The sequence below is a fragment of the Mus pahari genome, chromosome 1 (assembly GCF_900095145.1).
Source record: "Mus pahari chromosome 1, PAHARI_EIJ_v1.1, whole genome shotgun sequence".
Classification (NCBI taxonomy): Eukaryota; Metazoa; Chordata; class Mammalia; order Rodentia; family Muridae; genus Mus; species Mus pahari.
The window spans coordinates 10517847-10538843 of NC_034590.1; the positions used below are offsets into that span (position 1 = coordinate 10517847).

Genomic DNA, 20997 nt, shown 5'->3' on the forward strand with positions numbered 1-20997 from the left:
CCCTATTAACCTGCCTTGGCTCCCCGCTCTGCCTGTGGCCTTGGAAGGAAGCATCCTCCTCCACCCCGAGCCAGTGCTCTGGGAACAAGGTGGCTAGCAGGTGCACCAGTGAAAGATGCTTCCTGCCCCAAGGGCTCCAGGGACCCTTCTCTCCTGTACCCTTCACCCTGCATTAAAGCCGGTTACATCTGAGCAGTCTGGGGTAGAATTACAGGTTGACTGGGTTCTTTTCATTTCACCTCAGATTGGATTCCGCCTAAAGCTAGATACAATGGAAACTGTCTACATGTCCTGTTGACCAAAGGAGAACTAGTTCTGAAGAGGTTGGCCCAAGCAGATTTGTTCACAGGGCACTTATAAAAGACAAGAGCTCAGATATGTACCATCTCTTAAACACATGTCATTGTTGCTGAATGTAACATCTGTGCATAGCCTAAGTGTCCTCCTGATTGTAACAGCAAGCAAGACCAAAGTCCTTTTAGGCCATTGGGTGCCCAGTTCAACATGCTTAGCCCCTGATACTGGGTGGATCACCAGGCCAAGCTGGCATGGCCTTTGCTGGGCTAGTAGAAGACTGAAGGAGGTCACTGATGGAAAAGTCCCTGGAAGGGGGTGTGGCACAGAGCAGATACATTGCAAAAGCTACAGCTGTTTAACCTCTTCCTCCTCCTCTCCTTCCTCCTCTTCCTCCTCCCCCCCCCAGCATCTCCTCCTTTTGTTCCTCTCCTCCCACTCCTCCTCTTCCTCCTCTTATATATATCTTGCACCACAACATGTCAGGGATTTGATCTCTTTCCAGCCACCTTTCCCCCTGCACTGAGCCACACATTCAGGAACTCTAATGGTCACAAGCATACATGGTTGCCAAGGGGTTAACATGCTTAGCTCCCTTATTTTTGAAAGCATTTTTCAACTAATGAGAAAAAGTTGAACACCTCCATTTGAAACCCAGACAAAAGCTATGGGACCAGGCAATTCACAAGAGACGCAGAGTTTGGCTAATGACCATAAAAATGTCACTCCAGACCAGAAAGCAAAAGCCTCAAAACAAAGGCCATTTACAATCGCCATGTTGAGGATCACACTCAGACTTTAAAGTTCCCTTCACAGAGTAGCACACACCCAGGGTAGATCTGGGAAGAAGGAATGTGGCTTCTGACAGTAGGCCGAGGGCCCAAGACACTGCCTTCCCTGAGACACAATGAGGACATGCAGGAACCATAATATTTCTTCCAAAATCTGAAGCTCTGAGCTGTTAAGGTCATACCAAGAAAGATAGACCAGTAAGGTGAACACCCGAAAGTTCTCCCAAATAGATGGTGAAATCACAGGCGGCAAAGGGGTTTCTGATGTCAGAACACGGCGTCTTGTATTTTCTACTTTCCCCAGAGCAGCCCTAAGAAAGCATGCGGCACTTCTTCCCAGGAAACTATCCTTCTGCGGCTCATGCTGCTGCAGAACACCCAGAACCTCTCCCAGCCCCCAACATCCTTGCTTCGCCAATATCCACGAGATGTCTCCATTTAATCTTGGCAGTCAAAGATCGAAAGTTGACACTTTCCCTGGTGCTCATCTAAGCAGAGTTCACGACAAAGACTTCCAGAAAATAACCTCTCTTGTCACCAGCCAGTTCTACTTCTGATCCCTCTTTCCTACATTCTTTTCTGCCTGGGCAACACTTGTCATGAACGGTAGCTTTGTGTACCCCTTCCTCAGAGATGGTCCCTGGGGAGCTTAGACAAAAATAGTGGAGCTGGAGGAGTCTCAGAGACTACCTAGCTCCTAGTCACTTTAAATGCTGTTTACATGTAGGTGATCTGACGTCAGAAGCTGGGATAGCACATCTAAGTTTATACAGTAAGTTAGTGGCCATGTGTATGTATCAGCCACTTCCATTAGTTAATTCCTAGACACTCAGAAATACTAAGAGATGCTAAGTAAATGAAGAGATAGTGGAAAGATGAGTGGCTGTGGGTATAAGTGGATAGATAGGCGACTGGATGGATGGATGGATGGATGGATGGATGGATGGATGGATGGATGGATAGATGATTATGTGGGTTGGTAGATGAATAGATTAATGGGAGAGTAGATGAATGAGTAGGTGGATGGATGGATAGATGATGGATGGATGGATGGATGGATGAATGGAGGATGGATGGATGGATGGATGGATGGATGGATGATTATGTGGGTTGGTAGATGAATAGATTAATGGGAGAGTAGATGAATGAGTAGGTGGATGGATGGATGGATGGATGGGTGGATGGATGGATGATGGATGGATGGATGGATGGATGGATGGATGGATGGACAGATGATTATGTGGGTTAGTAGATGAATAGATTAATGGGAGAGTAGATGAATGAGTAGATGAATGGATGGATGGATGGTTGGATGGATGGATGGATGGATGGATGGATGGATGGATGGATGGGTTGGTGGAGGGATAGAAGGATGAATAGGTGGAAGGATGAATGAACAGATGGATAAAGGAAGCCTTGCTGTAACAGGAAGAGATGGATGTCCATTCACAGATCCTTGTGGATTTACTTTTCACCTTTCAGCTACAAAAATATGTCCATAGCACACCTCCCTCTACTGGATTTCAAGCTCATCAACTTTCTTTTTCTCAGAATTCTTTCTCTAGATAGACAACATTCAGGCCCTTGGTCCTATGATGTCCTGTGAGTAGTGACTTACAGGGTTTAGGAAATCAGTTCATCCGTCTCCCGCTGTCTCCCTGGACCTCTACAGAGACCAGGAATGATGTGTATGCTCAGAAAACAGCCTCAGACCCCTGAGTCCCGCCATCCTCTGGCATGTGACTCTCCCAGGATGCATTAAGAAGATACCAGTGGACCTAGGATTGAAAACATTCCAAAGACAGGTTCTTCCAGTTGTCCCTGCAGATGCCCCGTCTAGAAGCCCAGCTCAGGAGGATGGCCAGAATATTTCCCTTGTTCTTTGGTGTGTTTGCTTTGTGTCGTGTTACAGCAGACTGACGTGATGTAATGTGACAACCCTCGACCCATGAACTACATGAGTCATAATACCCCACAAATTTAAAGAGATACAGTTCCTTTCCAGAAAAGGCTAATTATAAATAGCAGAAAATGTAATGCTGTTAAAGTCGATAGCAGGTTTTTATTAATCAGGGTGTTTTGTAACTCAAGTTCTTCATATGCCTTGGGCAGCTCATCTCTACCTGTTTGTGGCTTCTTTGGGAGATGCAAAAATACTGCCAAGTGGATCACCTCTGTGGGGTTCCCAGGTCACACTTGTACTGGCGCTAGGTACTGGCTATGAGTACCACATACACACAGTTCTGGTGGGAGGAAGTTTATCACTAAAACCAACTCCCTACCTGGGAAAGCTCTCTGGAAACACCATCCCAGGCTCCACACTCCTGGTTGTGTCTGGGATTTTCTGTATATGAGTGTCCACAGCAATGGTGGACACAGTAAACTGAATGCCTGTTTCTCAGCCAACTGCAGGGGACTAAACAGGTCCTTACTCCCCCACCCCAGTTGTGTGCCAGAGAGCCTGCATAGTCTTCTCCCTTCTCCTCAACCCCACAGCTAAACCAAACATAGTCCCCAGGTTGACTGTTGAATCAGTTGCTGATAGTCAAAAAATTCCATTGCCCTGCCTTAAGCAACTGGGTCAGCGCTCAGCACGTGACCTAATTCATGCCAACAAGAGAAAAAAAAACTAAGGAAGTTACAAGGTTCCATTGCTCTGAGTGAGATCTGGAGCTACAGCAGCCATTTTTTTTTTTAAATATATAAGAAATGTGTACTGTGGTCTCCACAGTGATGTGCAGCACTGGAGTCCAGAGCCACTGCTGGGGAACTAAAGGAGATAAGTAGCCTTCTTGTTAGCATAATTTGAATTTCTGGGTCAAATGGTACCTGAAGCTGACACCTACATACTGCACACTCATATAAATCAACACAGCACGCTGGTAGTCTTGGGTTGGACATTCTGTCGCGCAAAAGTAGTGGAGCTGTGGAGTTTTGATGGATTAATATAGGAAGCAGTTGGCTCCCACTCTGCTGTCAGCCCTCTCCCTACCCCCATCTCACCGCCATCTTTGTTCTCTTTCACTGTGCTCACACAAACCCAGCACAGCTTGAGCACAGGATTCTCTGTGCCCACTCTGAGGGGTCCAGCCATGTGCCACCTTGGATTTTTCCAAATGTTTCTGGTTTATGACATGGTAAAGGAAATGTTATACCTTGTCCTGCATGCCTGGGCCACAGAAGGCGCCAACAACAAGTGCTAAGAATATATTGCTCCAGGCTGGAGAGATGCTCCAACATTTAAGAGTGCTTGCTGCTCTTCTATAGGGCCAGAATTCCCAGCACCCACATCAGGCTGCTCAGAACCACTTATAACTCCAGCTCAGGGGAGGCAATGCCCCCTTTGACTTCCACAAGTACTGCCCTTGCATGCACATACCACCTGCAGACACACCATTTTAAACTTAAACTGTCCTTTTCATTAGCAACAGGATCTGAACCCCACAGCAGGGTATTCCTCTCAGGATCTCACTTCAAAGACACTTGCTGCTGGTGCCACTGGTGTCCAACAGTCCTCTGGAGTCTATAATGGTCTCGCTGATCAGGACATATTGATCTTACTCCCCCTCCTCATCTGAGGTAATGTCTTTAGATCTCTAACCAGATCTCTGCCCTGGTTTCCCTAGACCCACTCTGAGAAGCCCACATGCTCAGCAGGCTCCATTACTGATAAATGTGTACAGGCAGGTGAAAGTGCGCCCCTTGAGTGTTGCCTGTACACCGGTGTTCCAGGTACCTCTCGAGTCTCCTGCCACTGTGCACTATAAAGAATGCTTCCCTGTTCTCTTCTTTTTTGTACAGTAAGGTCAATAAAGGCCAGGGGTGCACTCAGAGGACTAGAACCTACTCAGTGCTCTCCTCTCAGTTCAGGTTATGTGTGAAAGACAAAGAACAAGTGGCTTGGCTTGGAGCACAAAGAAATTGAGAGGAGGGATAAAAATGAGCTGCAGTCAGGCCCCATGACTAGAAGCTATGGTCTCACACCAACATCATGTACTCCTTGCGTGCAGGGGCAACCCCAGGACCTGCACATTGCCATTGACCTATAGGTAGCTCCCCGTCCTTGAAGACAAGCCTTGGCATCTCATATTCCAGAATCCAACTTGGCCCTAGCATAGAGCTTGTGATGCCTGCATCTGGGTCCATGTTTCAGCTTCTCTGCCTGCCCTCCCGTCCCTCTCCTCTCTGTCCCATGCCCCTCCACAGCTGCTGCAGCTGCAAGCTTTGACCCTGTTGAAGGTTCAGGAGAGTGTCCTATCCCAATGTGCCCTTCAGGCAGAGCGGGCAGGTTCTTGGAAATCAGAGACAGACTGATAAGGTCATGGAGAGGTTGCTCCAATCCCACTAACCAGAACCTAGCATGTACAATCTCCAACCGATGAAGCCACTTAACCCCTAGCATCCTGGACTCCATAGGTTGCCATGCCCAGCAATGATAGAGAAAAGAGATTGGCTGAGCTGTTGATAACTCATTTGTCTATTTACCCAGATACAGAATAGCTACTACTTTATTCTCTGCCTCCTCCATTAGCCACTAACTCTGTGATGGTTGTAGCAACATCTCTGTTACCCATACAAACACTGGAACCACCCCGATTCTTTTGTTTTGCTTAAATTACTTATTATAAAATATTCAGAATATTAATGGAAAATATTTATGCAGTAGATATAGAGGAAACTGCATTAAAAAAAATGGCTGAAGCCAGGCAGTGGTGGTGCACACCTTTAATTCCAGCACTTGGGAGGCAGAGGCAGGTGGATTTCTGAGTTCAAGGCCAGCCTGGTCTACAGAGTGAGTTCCAGGACACCAAGGATACACAGAGAAACCCTGTCTCGAAAAACCAACCAAACAAACAAACAAATAAACAAATAAACAAACAAAAAAATGTGGCTGATTGAGTGGGTGGATGGAAAAACAAGATTATATGTCAGTGAATGGGAGAACAAATGGATGCATCTATGGATGAGTAGATGGTTGGGTGGGTAGATGGAGGGAAGTGTAGATGTATAGTTAAAAGTGTGCTTAGATGAATGGGTAGATATATGTGTAGATAGTACATGGAGTGCTGGTTGGGTAAACGTGATAAGTCAATGAAAGGAAAGAATGAAGGGGATAAATGAGTAGAGGAATGTGTGATTATCAGATGGAGGTGCGGGTGATTGGAAAGATGGGCAGAAGCATGGATAGATGTGTGGATGGACAGATGAATGAGTAGATGCTTGGCTGACACATGAAAGGATGTATGGGTGAACAGCGGAGGGGACAGATGGACGAGCAACTAGGTGGATGTATGTGAATAGGTAGATATGGGGAATAGAGGTGAGATGGAGGGAGATAAGGAAAGATAACAAGTGAAGAGATACTTGGATGGGGAGATGGAGGAAAAGGGATGAAGGTATTGGTAGATAGATGGGTGAACGTGTAGATGAGTTTAAGAGATGAATGGGTGAATGGATGGGCAGTCGGTCAGTGGAGGAGCCCGTACTTGTATTTGATGCTACAGTGCTATAAAGACCACAGAAACCAAGCATCCTCTAGAAGGGAAGGAGGTCCTTTCAAACGCCAAGAACAAGAAAAAGCACAATTATTCCCTTGGGGCATAGTGGCCAGAGAGTGGCAAGAGAGAGATCGGTAAGAGGTGAACTCAGCAGCCATTACAACACTGACTGACCCTTTTGGGGGGCATCTGGGTCACTGGGCTTGTGAGGCATGGACCACTCTGGGCAATGCAGGTGTTCTGAGGAGAACGTGGCTCTGGGATCTTTCTGGGTTACTCTCATGGAGCTCAAACCCATTCTAAACTCTGGACTCCACCTCCTCTGTCCTCAGCCTCTTGAGGTCTGAACCTCTCTTAATAGCTCAGAGTCCCCATATCTGTTCCCAGAAAATAACCAAAATCAAAGCAGTTAGCAATCTCCAAGAGGCTTCCAGGCCCAGGCTGTCCATCACAGGCTTCCTACACCATCTTTCCAGCACTTTCTGCTGTGGAGTGGAGCTGCAATAAACCAAGAGCACATTTTTGCAGTGTTTTGTACCCCTGCTAATATTTTTTTAATTAATTCACTATTTTTTACTTTAATGCATTTAAGGGGAAACTATATCATTACCCTAAATGGAAATTTGTATCACTTGCTCTAAATTAGAGGTAATTATAAAAATAAATAAAATGAGAACAATGTTATTAAATTCTGGCAGAATTCTGCTGCCTGCAGCCGGTGCTGGCCTGAGGCCTGTGCTGCTCTTACACAGAGGCCAGGAAGACAAAGGGGTGGCTCAAGTACTCTAGAAGCTGTGACAAGCATCCTGCACAGAGATCTCAGGGAGTGCAAGGGGAATAGACCTCTGACCCTGGACCTCAGGCTATCAGGTGTGCAATTCCCTCTACCTCCCAAAACCACCTTGGACACCACCCAAGACTGGTTTCTCCATGGCCAAGTCCTTTGCCCGAAAAGAACTACATGGTTAATCTTCACTGCCAGGTTCACAGCTTTGGGAATCACCTGGGAGATTGGTGGGGTATACTTCTGAGCATGTCTATGAAAACAAGATCCAATGAATGAACAAAAGCACACCCTGAATGGGGAAGAGGGACATCATCATGCCAGACATGGGAGGCCTGGATACAATGCAAAGCATAAAATGAAAGCCAGTGAAACACCAGCATTCCCTCCTCTCTGCTTCCAGCCCACAAAGAAATGAGGAGAGTCCCCGCCACACACTGCTGCTGCCAAGATGGTCTTCTGAGTGCACGGGACCATGTGACCATGGACAGAAACATCTGAAACCATGAGCCAAATGGATCCTCCTTCCCTTAAGTTGGCCCTGTTGGGTGTTGTGTTTTTCCATAGGGCTAAGAAAAGTAACTAATGCAGGAATCCTCCTCAGCCACCATAGGTTAGGGGCCCTTTAAGAAGCTTCAAATAAATGGGAATTGATTAACCTTTCCTCCACATTGAAGGGAGAAATTAATTGGAAAATACACAGAACTCTTCCCTTCCCGGGCTCCCGGGCTCTCTGTATTTCTGATCTATCTTCCCTCCAAAGCCCAACCTGGGTGGGCGATTCACCCCTTTTCTTCCCTAACAGAAACAACCTGACAACAGCCCAGCAGTTCTGAGCAGGCATCCCACAACGCCCCCTGTGATGTGCTCTTTCAAGAGAGGAACGCTTCAAGTATCAGTGAAATCTTTATAAGAACCACTAAACAGATGGGATTTAACTCACAATGAACAGCATTTTTCCCTCAAAGACTGAAAAATGGAGAGTTCAGATTTTTTTCTTTTCTTTTTTTTTTTTTTTTTGAAAAAAATAAAAGATTTTGTTTTTCCCTGATATTGCCTGAGCGATGCTTCTGACGCTGGAGATTATCGGTGCGCCAGCCAGGCTTGTTGTAATTAACACGCAAGCAGCGGCTTCAGTGCCTAGTAATATATTTTTCTAAGACTTTGATGATGCTGAGAGATTTTGAGTCCCACGTTGCAGACTTTGAAGCAACTGCATTGGATAGAGACACCTTAGATGAAATTGAAAATAACTCGGGTTTAATATGCCTCCCCTGGAGCTTTCTTAGAGAGAACGGGTTAAAACTATCTGTGTGCTGTGCTATGCTGTGCTGTGTTGGGCTGTGGATGAGGGTGGGGAAAAGTTGGTCTTGTAGGCTTCGACGGGCGAAAGAACTCTGATTGGTCCTTTTTTCGGCAGAGTTCTGGCCCTTGAGTGTCTTCTTTGGTCTCCAACATAAATGGCTTCCTTAAAGGATTTAATTAATTCTTAAATGTGCACAGGGCCCGTGAGCACAAACATTAAGTTGTTAAACGCATTAAGTCAGATTCTGTTCTCAGCCGCGCACAGCAGTTCCTAGTGACATCCCTGGGAGCGTCAGGCGCAAGCGGATCCCACAGATGCAAAGCACCCTGGATGCCCAGATACACATCATGCCTTCAACTCCTGCTAGGGAGCATCAGGCTTGTGGCTCCTCTTGGAGAGGGGCCATCCCAGGCCGGCCCCTCCTCCGGTCCTCCGAAGGCAGGCACACGGGATGAGAATCTGTCTCCTCTCTGCTCTCTATCTCCTTCGCTGAGCTCCCCAGGCTTCTGATGAGCTGATGACTTCTCTGTGGCTGGCAAGGACACAGTGGAGCAGGGGGCATGTTGGGAGAACGGCCTGGATGGGGTGAACAGCCGTGAAAGGCGCAGAAGCTTCCCCAGATGTGAGCACATCAGGAAAATATGCTCAATCGCGACCGCTAGATCACTGCCTGTTCTCGGACCCAGGCCAACCCTCCCGTTCTCTAGGTTTCCTCACATCCTTCGAAGCTACATACTCTGTACTCAGCCTGTTCAAGGCCAAGTTTCTTTTATGTTATCTGACTTATGTGGAATCTGATTTAAAACAGCAGCAGCCATAGTTATCCCTTGTAAAATTCATTCTCTCCCCACCTCTCCGGACCTCTCCGCGCTCTCTCTGTCTCTCTGTCTCTGTCTCTGTCTCTGTCTCTGTGTGTGTGTGTGTGTGTGTGTGTGTGAGTGTGTCTGCGTGTGCATGTGTATCCATGTGTGCATGTGCTTGTAATGACGCATCTGCTGCTTGTAACTCCTAAGCGACAGTCTTTGGTGGGGGTAATGGAGTGACAGAGTTTCACTATGTTGTTCAGACTATTCTAGAATTAGCTCTGTAGCCCAGCTAGCTCTAAACTAGTGACCGCCCCCCCAACCCCCGTCCCCAACTTCCCAAGAGCTGGAACTACAGGCATGCACCACCATGTCTGGCTGACAGTCAAAAAGAATACCGGGAGCAGGGGGAGTGAAAATTGGCACCATCTTCTTCTGAACAGCCTTTGGAGATATATATTGAAGGCATCAAATATATTTATAACTCATGACTCAGTTTTCCACTCCTAGAACAAACCTACGATGCTATCAGAGGGAGACAAAACTGACAGGAAATGCCATTAATAGCAGAAAGGAAAAAATATATAGATGCCCAAAATGCTCCAAAAATGGAAGAGTGGCTATATTAATGCTGCAGCAGAATATTGAGGTTAAAAATCAGACTTTTCAGCAAATGTTTTGGTGGATGGGAAAATGGTGCTATTTCAAATGAAACATAAGCTTTGATTATAGCTTGGTCCATATGTGAAGAAAACACACACACACACACACACACACACATACACACACAGAGACATACACACACACACACCAATGAAAGGAAATATTCTAAATATCAGCAAAATAATATTTCTGGGTGGTGGGATCAAACTTACTCTAACGCTATTGTGTATTTCCCAAATTATTTCCATGGGTTTACATTATTTCCCTGATTCTAAAAATAAAAAATAAAATAAAATAAATACAACTTATTTTGGAGACAAAACTATAATGCAAGAAAAAAAACTAAATGCAAGAAAATGTACTATCATTCAACAGAAGCTATTTTTAATATTTTTAATTTTTTAAAAAAATGTGAGGGCTTGAGCTGACCATATACTTGTTGGACTCAAATAAGATTGATAACCATTAATACTGGGACAGAACGATAGTCATTGCACTGCTGATATTATTTTAATTCCATAATTTCAGTTAAAATGAGGCTCCTGTATTGCCAGTTTTATGAAGACTAAATGTCCGGGGTTAGAACCGTTTCCAACCGTCGCTGCCAGCCAAGTTTCCTGTTTTTGCATTTCCCTAACCCTGGTGTATGACATTCAAGTATATATAGGTGTTCCCTAAAATGTCAGCAAAATGAATCGGGAGTTCATTCAGGAACCAGAGGAGAGCGTAAAGTGTTTTATCTCCTGGGATTCTGGGCTTTTCTGTGGCAGGCCCTGGAAAACTACAGCATCCTACAAACTTCACCCAGGGTTCAGTCACTGTCCACCACTTAGACCCAATAAAATGAGGGTCTTGAAGTCCATTTCCTGACCTTGAAGTTCACCCCAGAGCCCAGTGCTAGCACCCCAACATGCATCTATCCACTGGAATCCATGACCTTCCCTGAAGAAGAAACCACACCCGAGAAGCCTGGCCATCTGGCCTCCACTTTAGGAGGGGACACCCATCCACAGGACAGCTTCGTGAACACCACAGATGATGACATAAATGATGTTCAGAAATAGGCTTCAGTAAAGCTAGTGAACCAAACCCACATGATCCTTCTGTGGACAATCATCAAAAAAAAAAAAAATGTCTCCAGCAAAAGTGAACATTTGTTTCTGATCCTTAGGGGAAGTGTTTGGTCATACAAAAATAAGATTATCAAAAAACAAATAAAAATTAAAGATTCACTCCTTTTTCTGATGGCCTGTTTGGCCATTAGAAACCTCCCACCCACTCTCACCATTTTTTTTTCTTTCTTTCTTTATTTTTCCTTGCTGATTCCTTGGGTAGAATCACAAGGATAGTATTTAAAATTATGTTGATGTTTTTTATTTTGTTGGAAATGTCCCTAGTGTTTTCCCATAGGTAAGTCTTGGGGTTCTTTTGAGAAGGATCTTTCACTGATCTTACTTATGTGTTACCAAGCATCTGCCTCTCCCCCTCCTCCCTGCTCCCCACCCCCAAGCTTGGGAAATATCACAAAAGAAGCTTTTTCTTCCATGCAGGATAATTACCTAATGGCATTAACCAACAAGAACTGGAGTCACCACTATGCCGGAAATTTGAGATATTTATGGAGGACAGAAATGTTTGAGAGTGGATTTTATAGAAATGAAAGAGAGAGAGAGAGAGAGAGAGAGAGAGAGAGAGAGAGAAGCAGTTTCCAAAACACTCAGGGTAAAGAACTTGAAAGAACTGAATGGACCTTCCACATAAGATGCCTGGTGGTATGAGAGATGCCTCCAAGAACAAGTATCACACATGAAAGACACAAACCCCAAGGTCTGAAAAAAGCTGTAGCATGAAGACTGGGCTGAGAAGTGGGGAGCCCCCACACTTGTGTTCCAGACCATCCCTGAGGCAGGCAGGTCAAAGCAGAGGGGCATCCTGAATGTCCACGAGACTGAGGGAAAAGGTCCCCGAGGAAGCTGCAGAAAGACTGGGGAAGAAGGGAGGATAATCCTGGCTTGTTTGTGGTCTTAGATAGATTGCCTCAGAGTAAGCTGTAAAGAAGTGAATATAACCAACCAGGAACCCTCTACAGTAGACCTTGTGGCCCGGGGAAGACTAACAAGGTGGCACATCTATAGAGTCACAGAGAAAGTATCTGCCACCTGCCCCTTCTAAGACATCAACCTCGTCTTCAGAAATACAAGTGACCACACCTCACCACCAAACACACAAAAGGAATCAAGGGGAACTCCATAAAAGCAAAAAGACTTCAGAGGACACTTTAATTAATTCTAGCTGTGATCCCTGTAACAAAAGAATTAGTGTGCCCTTTGAGAGAAGGGAGCGAAGGGGTTGAAGAGATGACCTGCGAGGTGCTTGCCTTGCATGAGCGGGGGGCCCGCAGCCGAGCAGCAGAACCCACGCTACAGCCTGCTGTGGTAGTGCCCCCTTGTAAACACGGGGCTGGGGAAGCAGAGTCAGGAGCATACTCTAGGCCTTACTGACAGGGCAGTCTGGCAAATTGATCGGCCACAGATCCAGTGTGACACCCTGTCTCAAGGAAAACAAGGAGGGTGACCATCCTGAAAAATGCCTGAGGTTGACAACTGGCCTCTCCATGAATAAACACATGAGGAAGAGAGGATAAAGATTCCCACATGTGTGTGTGCATGCATGTGCACACACACACACACACACAGACACACACACACACACACAATAGAGATAGATAGATGATAGATTTAAAATAAAAAATGAAAAGTAAAAAGTAAAAAGATTCCCTAATTATTTTTTCATGAAAACTAGTATAAATAAAAAGACTAAAAACTTAAGATATCTACAAAGCAATGTCAATAAAGTGAATTTAGGCATTTAGATAATGTTATATAAAATATAATTCAAAACCAAAACACTGAATAGGTTAAAGGAATTTTTTGCACCAAAAGAATATAATTTACATTTTGTTTGTTTGTTTTTGTGTTTTTAACCTACATAGAGCAATCACAGCTAGAACTTTTATGGAGCTAATAATAACCCTGGAAAACATATCATGTAAAAGCTGGAATATATGAAAACTCCACAAAGATATAGGACACACCACAAGATCCTCAGATATTTATAAGAAAAGCGGACTTTAGATTTTGTGAATAATAGTACCGTATCAGATTCTGACAGGAAATATGAGTTCTTTATAAACAGTTCAATGAAACACTTCAACAATATCACATGTACTTTTTGAATGCCATTCATATAGACAAAAAAAAAAAAAAAAAAAGCCTCAATGTGTTTCCAAGCACTGAGGTTGTATCTACCACGCATTCAGATTAGAAGTAAGAACAAAGCAACAGCACATAGCACTTCTAGGGTGTGGTGACTGTCGCCATCCATGACACTTCAAGGCCTAACCTTAGTGAGCAGAAAGGATAGGGAAGGAGTCAGGATGTGCCTCCCCTCGTGAAGGTGTCAGAGGTAGCAGACCCAAAGGAAACAGAGAAGAGGGATCGACAGTGATGGCGATAACCAACGAAGCTTATTGAATAAAACGCCCACTTTCCCTTAAGAAAGGAAAAGAGTAAAAAAATGAATGCAGACTTCAACCCCAACCTGGGACTGACTAATGACACGTGCACCAGTAGTCAGGAGGCTGAGGCAGGAGGATCATGAGCTCAAGGCCAGTCTGGGAACAAAATAGAGGGGGGAAAAAAAGGAAGAAAAGCTAAAAGAAGGAATAGGAAAGGAAGGGAGAGAGGAGAAAGGTGGGCAGAGGGAAAGGAAAAGGAAAAAAAAGAAAAGGAAAGGAAAAGGACACAGTACAACACAACAAAAAGCTGTTTTGAGATAAAGGAAACAAATAAATAAATAAAACCCAAGTTTGTCAATACAGGAAAGAATAGACCGAACATACAAATAGATGACAAGATTGAAGTAGAGCACGTGGGATGAAGGGAAACTCAAAAGAGACTTTGAAAGTATCGCAGAACAACTTTATGTTGCTAAAATGGAGTATCTGTACTTAAGGAATGATTGCCCGTGGGGAAAAAGTGTATGACTCAATGAGAAGTAAAATACTAAATAAAACAAGACTCTGAGAAGAACTAACAGGGTGGGTTACAGTCTCACAGTCCAGGAGGTTTATAAACTATCCAGGGCACAGGGAACATCAAAAAATGTCCAGTTCATCTGACCTCAGAGACTCTGAGAGTGCTTCCAGCTAGAGTGGGGATCGAGGGGATGGAGGGAGGGAGGGAGAGAGGGAAAGGGAGAGACAGGGGAGGAAGGGAGCAGAGGAGAGAAGGGAGAATTGGAGATTTACTACCTTTGTGCATGGTGGTGCACACTTAACAATCCCAGGATTTGGGAAGCTGAAGTAGAATGGCCAGCTCAAGGCCAGCCTTGGCTATATGACAAGATAGACCCTCAAGAAAGAAAGAAGGAAAAGTGGGGGAGGCAACTACTGTTACAAGTACAGAGACTTCCTATAGAATCAATCTATAAGGCACTCTCAACAGTAAACATCTAAAGAAATACACCAAGTCACTTAGTATGGAATGAACCATATCCATCAAAGAATTGGGGATTGCCCCAGGAGCTCAAGATTTGTCAACCAACAGCAATCAACGGTGCCCAAAACCACATGAGAAAGCCCAGTGTTCCTTCCCGGCTTATCCAAAAGGTAAAATGCCTCTCCAAAGGACCGGCAGCACACAGTACTCTACAAGTTCTACCCAATACAAAAATGTGATTTGGGAAAAAGAGAAGAAGAAAATATGATTATTGACAAGCAACAAACTCATTTACTAGAAATTGATGCCAAAGTTAGAATCTGATTATTTTATGGGATCATTTTCTTATACATCTAAACCCAACTGTAAGTCAGCAAATGGACTGTTAAGCACCCTGATGCAAACACAATATGAAGGGTTAAACTCTATGAAGCGCCAATGTAAATGGGGTTGACAGAAGGAAGCTAAGACCCAGGTGGATGAAAACGATGTACCATGTTCATGGACAGGGAAAACGTCATAGCTCACTGCCAATAAAATCATGTACCAGCCTTGGTAAACACAATTTAGCATTCATGTTTTTAAAAATCTAGTGATGGCCTGTGAGTTTTAAGAAAGCAGATTAAAAGGCTGGAGAGATGGCTTCAGTTTAAGAGCACTGGCTGCTCTTGCAGAGCACATGGGTCCCATTCCCAGCACCCACATGGTGGCTCACAACTGCCAGCAACTCCAGTTCTAGGGAATCCGATGCCCTTTTTTGACTTTGGGCACTGGTATATGTTTGGTGCACATACATATACGTATGTGGGCAAAAACCTTACAAACATAAAATAAAATAAAATGAATAAATCTTAAAAACAATAAAATGGAGGCAAGGTCTTTAAAAAAAAAAAAAAAGACAACAGAATAAGGACATAGCTTGTGCACAACTGCATAAAACCATAGAGATATCATGACCAGACCAAGGAGGCAGAACACAGAGAGCATAAGCAAGCATGTGGACTCAGACTGGAGTACTAAAGGGAGCCAGGGATGGGAATGTGGTAAGGGCTCAGCTGCACTGTGAACACACAGAGACCAGGGGTGACCCCCTGAGAAAGACAGGTCCACACTAAGCCCTTCAAATACGACTGCTTCCCACAAAACCAGTGTTACAACTGAGAAGTCTGGGCTGTCGAGAAGGCTCAGAGTTGACTGCTCATAGCGCTCTTTCCAGATAGCCAATCATCAAGGGAGCTAGCTCAGGTGGTAAGGAGCTTGCCTTGCGAATGAAAACCTACACATTCAATTCCCAGAACTCTGATAAAAAATGTTGGATGCATTGGTGCACCCTTGTAATCCCAGCACTGGGGAGGCAGAGACGAGAGGGCCCCTGAGGTTCACTGATTAGGTTCCTGCCACCCACGGAGGGCGACTCATCCAGGAGCCCAGCTCTAGGGGATCTTATACCTTCTTCTAGTGTCTGCAGGAGCCTGCCCTCATGTGCACATACCCACACGTGGACATATAAACAAAGTTAAAACCATAAATGTCACAAAGAAAATAAAAATAAAGACTAAAGTAGAACTAAGAAATCATCATGTAACAATTTTTTTTCATATTTGCTTTTTTAAAAGAAAAAAAAAAGCTAAAATGCCGCTAATTGAAAGACTCACGGCATAAAAATATTTTGAAAGTTTTTGCCACACACATGCGCAAAGTGGATATTAATGTATAAAGAGCTTCTTTATATCATTAAGGCCAAGAACAAGCAATCTAGTTAAAATGCACACAAAAGAAGACATTTTTGAAGGAAGCCATACAAAGGATTATAAATGGAAGTATATTGTCATGAAAATGCCAAGGGGAATTCAAAGAAAATAAAAAGGGTTGGTGCATCACATTGCCAAAGACTGAAGAGCATTCTTTACACGCTCTTGGCAGAAGCACGGGAGGCTAACCACTCCCACACACCATCTGCAGAAATGTCAGCCGGTGCCCCCCACCCCCACCCCTTAAGGCTAGTCTGTAATATCCAAAAAATTTAAATGCATGCGTCCTTCAGCCTATCACTGCCATTTGTAGGAATCACTAACACAGCATCTTCTCGAGTCTAGATGGGAGGCTTCTCCTAGCAGGAAACAAGAGAATTGGGAAATGAGTCGATCACAGATCAGTTGAGAAATGCCTAAGCGATTGCATCATATCCCCATTGTGAAATTCTACCCATTTCGAAGAGAACCAAGCGGAACTCATGCATGATTTGCATACACAAGCATGCCTCTGTGAGTATGCATAGGTGCATGTCTCTGTGTGTGGTCATTTGCATGTCTAGGGAGGGGGCATGCACATGCCCATGGCCAGGTCAATGTGATGACCTGAGGGCAACCTGAGTGCCATGCCTCAGGAACAGTCCACTTTTTTTGTTTTTGAGACCAGGTCTCTTCCTGGCCCAGAAGAGTAGCTAATCAGTGAACCTCAGGAGCCCTCGCATCTCTGCCTTCCCAGTGCTGGAATTACAAGTGTACACCAACACATCCAACATTTTTTTTTTATCTAGTTCTGGGAATTGAACTTATATGTTCTTATCCGTAAGGCAAGCTCTTTACCACCGGAGCTAGCTCCCTAGCCAGTTCTCTATTATTTTTAATGCATATGTGTGTGCGCACTTGCATTTATGTAAGAGCTGGTGCACATGTGTGCATATTCTTGAAAGCCAGAGAATTACCTCAAGAGTCATCCTAAGAAATGCCTTTCACCTCCTTTTAGACATGACAGCTCACTGGCCTAGAGCTCACCGATTACAGTGATCCTCCTGCCTCCACTTCCCAAGTCCTGGGATTATAAGCACATGCCACCACTCCTGACAGCTTTACACAGGTCCTGGGTATTGAACCCAGGTCTTCCTGCTTGCAAAGGAAGCTTTGCTAGGGTTTACTACAGGAGCTGTTACTGCAGCCCCAGATTTCCATATTCTAAAGCAGACAATGCTACGGCAGGCCTGTGCAGATAGGACCTCAAGAACCAAACATAAAAGTCAAATACACTTTATACATCAATGTATTTACACATGCACAGTCCCACCCTAGTTGTCTCTTCAGGGGAATGGAGTGGAACTGGATCACAAAGTTAAGTATAAATAAGAACTGTGCCTTTCATTTTATATTCTGCTGTTTGAGTTCAAGAAATAAAAATGTAAAAACCGGGTTTCACTGTGTAGCCCTAACTGGTCTGGGACTCGCTATGTAGAGCAGATTGACCTCAAGTTCAGAGAAACCCACCTGCTGTAGGTTCCCAAGGACTGGGATTAAAGGCACGCATTAGTATGTCTGGCTTGTGATATGATTTAAAAAAAAAAAAAAAAAAAAACTTGTTTTATTTGTAAATTTAGAAAACCAGAAAGCATCGTGGAGTTGCCCACACTTGATACATCAATTGAAAAGTCCAATTTTAGGACATGCATGATAACAAACAAATATAGTATATACGTGTGATGACTGAATATTTACTCTAATTTATACCAAATTCAATACTCAATGAATTAAATGCCTCTATTTTAAAATCGCAAATACATAAAAATTAAACATGGGAACACAGTGCTGCAACCATGGAGTAGGAAGTCTTCAAACACAACCTTAAAGATAACAAAGCAAAAGTTCATAAGGTTGATTGTTTAAATCCCCTCAGCTTGCTGAAAAATGGCATGCAAAGTTAAAAGTCAGGGAAAATCTGGAAGAAACAGTTATGTGATGAGTATAAGATAAAGGATTATTACCTGGGAAATATGAAGAGAACTTATAAGGGGAAAAGTTCAAAAGAGAATCAGAAAATGGTCATTCACCATTCACCAGAATAAGCACATATTCCACTGAGGATATAGATGTATACTAGATAGATGGTAGATAATAGATAAACGAGAATGGTGGGATGATAGACAATAGATAGATGGATGGATAGATAGATAGATAGATAGATAGATAGATAGATAGATAGATAGATAGATAGATGGTTAGATAGATAGATAGGTAAGATAAGATACATACATAGCTGATAAATGTACATAAATAAATAATACATAGATAAAAAGATGATAGATGATAGATAGGAGGTAGGTAGATAATAGACGAGAGAAATGATAGATGATATATTGATAAATAATAGGTGATAAATACATAAATGGATAATAGATGATTGACTGGTAGGTAGATTATATATAGATGATAGATGGTGAATAGATAGATGATGGATGGATAGATAGATGGATAGATAGATAGATAGATAGATAGATAGATAGATAGATAGATAGATAGACTGACAGCTACGTAGGCTATCTGCCTAGGTAGTAGATAGGTAGGAAATCGATGGATAGCTAGGTGACAGGGAGGTACCCAGACCATCATTACATACAGAGACATACTTACATAGATGCATATATGATATACATATTTAAGCTTAGGTAATGAATGCATTGAGACACTGTATAAAGTAATATTTTGGTACTAGTAGACTATAAGAGGAGGGCGCTGTCATAATTTGTGTGGGGGTGGTGGCAAAAGGGAAATCATTTGACATAATGTGCCCAAAGAGCAATTTGGCAGCAGGCATTCAGATCTTTAAATGTGCCTCTCTTTAACCTGGCAATTCCATTTCTAGCAATTAAACCTAAGGAAATAATTAAGAATGTGTACAAAGATTTGACTGAAATGATGTTCATCAAAGTATCATTTATAAAAAGTACACTTAGATTGCCTTTCTTCCTTCTCTGCTGCCGAGGCAAAGGGGAGCGGGGGGGGGGGGGAGAATCAGAGATTCGGAAGGAGAAAATTAAGCAGGATGCCTCCCAAGGATAACTACATCAGAAACGAGAGCTCTGTGCGATTAGGAAGTCTTGAGATGCCCTTTAGCAGAATAAGGTATGGAAGTTATACCAGCAGGGGTGATATGAATCTCGCAGGCAGACCTGTTGCAGGTTGATAGCAGGAAATAAACTCGAAGTTTAATGCCTCTTCCTTCTTTAGCATTGTTTCTTAGCCACTTACTCATCCAAAAATTTATTGAGCAACTAGTACACCAGGTACCTGCTAGATGCCTGATATGGATGAGCAAATAGGAACAGATGGGAAGATGACTGATGGAAGAATGGGTAGGTAGCAAATGAACAACGAATTCATTCCAGATACCAAAGTAAAGCCCAAAACTGTAGTTCACATCTCAAACCCGAGGCCACCTTCACGTCCTTCCTCTGTTCTTAGTAACTGATGGACAGAAATCCCGGCAGACTCCTCGTAGAAAAGAACTCAAGGGATAAGGGTGGGTGAGGGAGTGAACAGGCTGAGAGCAAGGGGACCAAGGGGCCGATTCGGGTATATCACCTACCCATCAAAAATGAGGCCTGAGAGCATTGAACACTCATGTGAGTCATGACAAAGTTGAGGTAGTAAGGATTGGTTCTACTAGGAACAGCCAGTGCCTGTCCTCTCTGCACACTCCACGTGATAGTCCTGTGTGAGTCAAATCACCACAAGCCCAGGGTGAAGGGCGGCTGAACTTCCTCTGTCTGTGCATGTGTGTGGTACAGACCTCATGGGTAAGGTTCATGGCCATCTCTCAGACCCTGACTCCAAGCTAAAGACTGTTGCACCTTGAGTGGCACCCAATATTGTGCCAGAGGGAAACGATTGATCCCACTGTTAGCTTCCTTCCCAACTCCCAGCTGCCCTTTATAAGTTCTGTACAGAGTCCAGTCAATGGAGGTTGGGGGAGATAGAGACAGACCAGACAGACAGACAGACTACAGAGACATGGAGAGTTAGAGCAGACTGACAGAGACACAGAGAAACAGATACAGAAAAACAGAAAAATACAGAGAGAGAGAGAGAGAGAGAGAGAGAGAGAGAGAGAGAGAGACAGACAGACAGACAGACAGTAGTTAAGATCACTGGCAACATGTGCAAGGACCAGGGTTCAATTTCCAGCACGGGTATAAGAAACTACAACCGTCTGTAACTCCACCTCCAGAGGATCTGACTCCCTACTTCATCCTCCAAGGGAACCGGGTACACATGTGATGCTCATGCATACATGCAAGCCTATGGTCATGTCCATAAAATAAATAAATCTTAAGAAATAAGGAAAGGAGAGGAGGAAGGGAGGAGGGAGGGAGGGAGAGAGGGGCTGCAATGCTGAGTTTAAAGCTGTTTTCTTTCTTGGCAGAGTGAGCAACAGGTGGATGGAAGAAAACCAGATATTGCATAGTGGTCAGGAGATTTTAAATAAATCACCGAAGAGAAGAGAAGAGAAGAGAAGAGAAGAGAAGAGAAGAGAAGAGAAGAGAAGAGAAGAGAAGAGAAGAGAAGAGAAGAGAAGAGAAGAGAAGAGAA

The 20997-nt window shown here is 43.9% G+C and overlaps 1 protein-coding gene across 3 annotated transcripts in view; it reads right to left on the reverse strand.

Moving 5' to 3' along the window:
* The window catches only part of Znf536 (zinc finger protein 536), a 461189-nt gene that overhangs the window by 262007 nt on the left and 178185 nt on the right, over nt 1-20997 (reverse strand). The gene's annotated exons all lie outside the window — the stretch shown is intronic.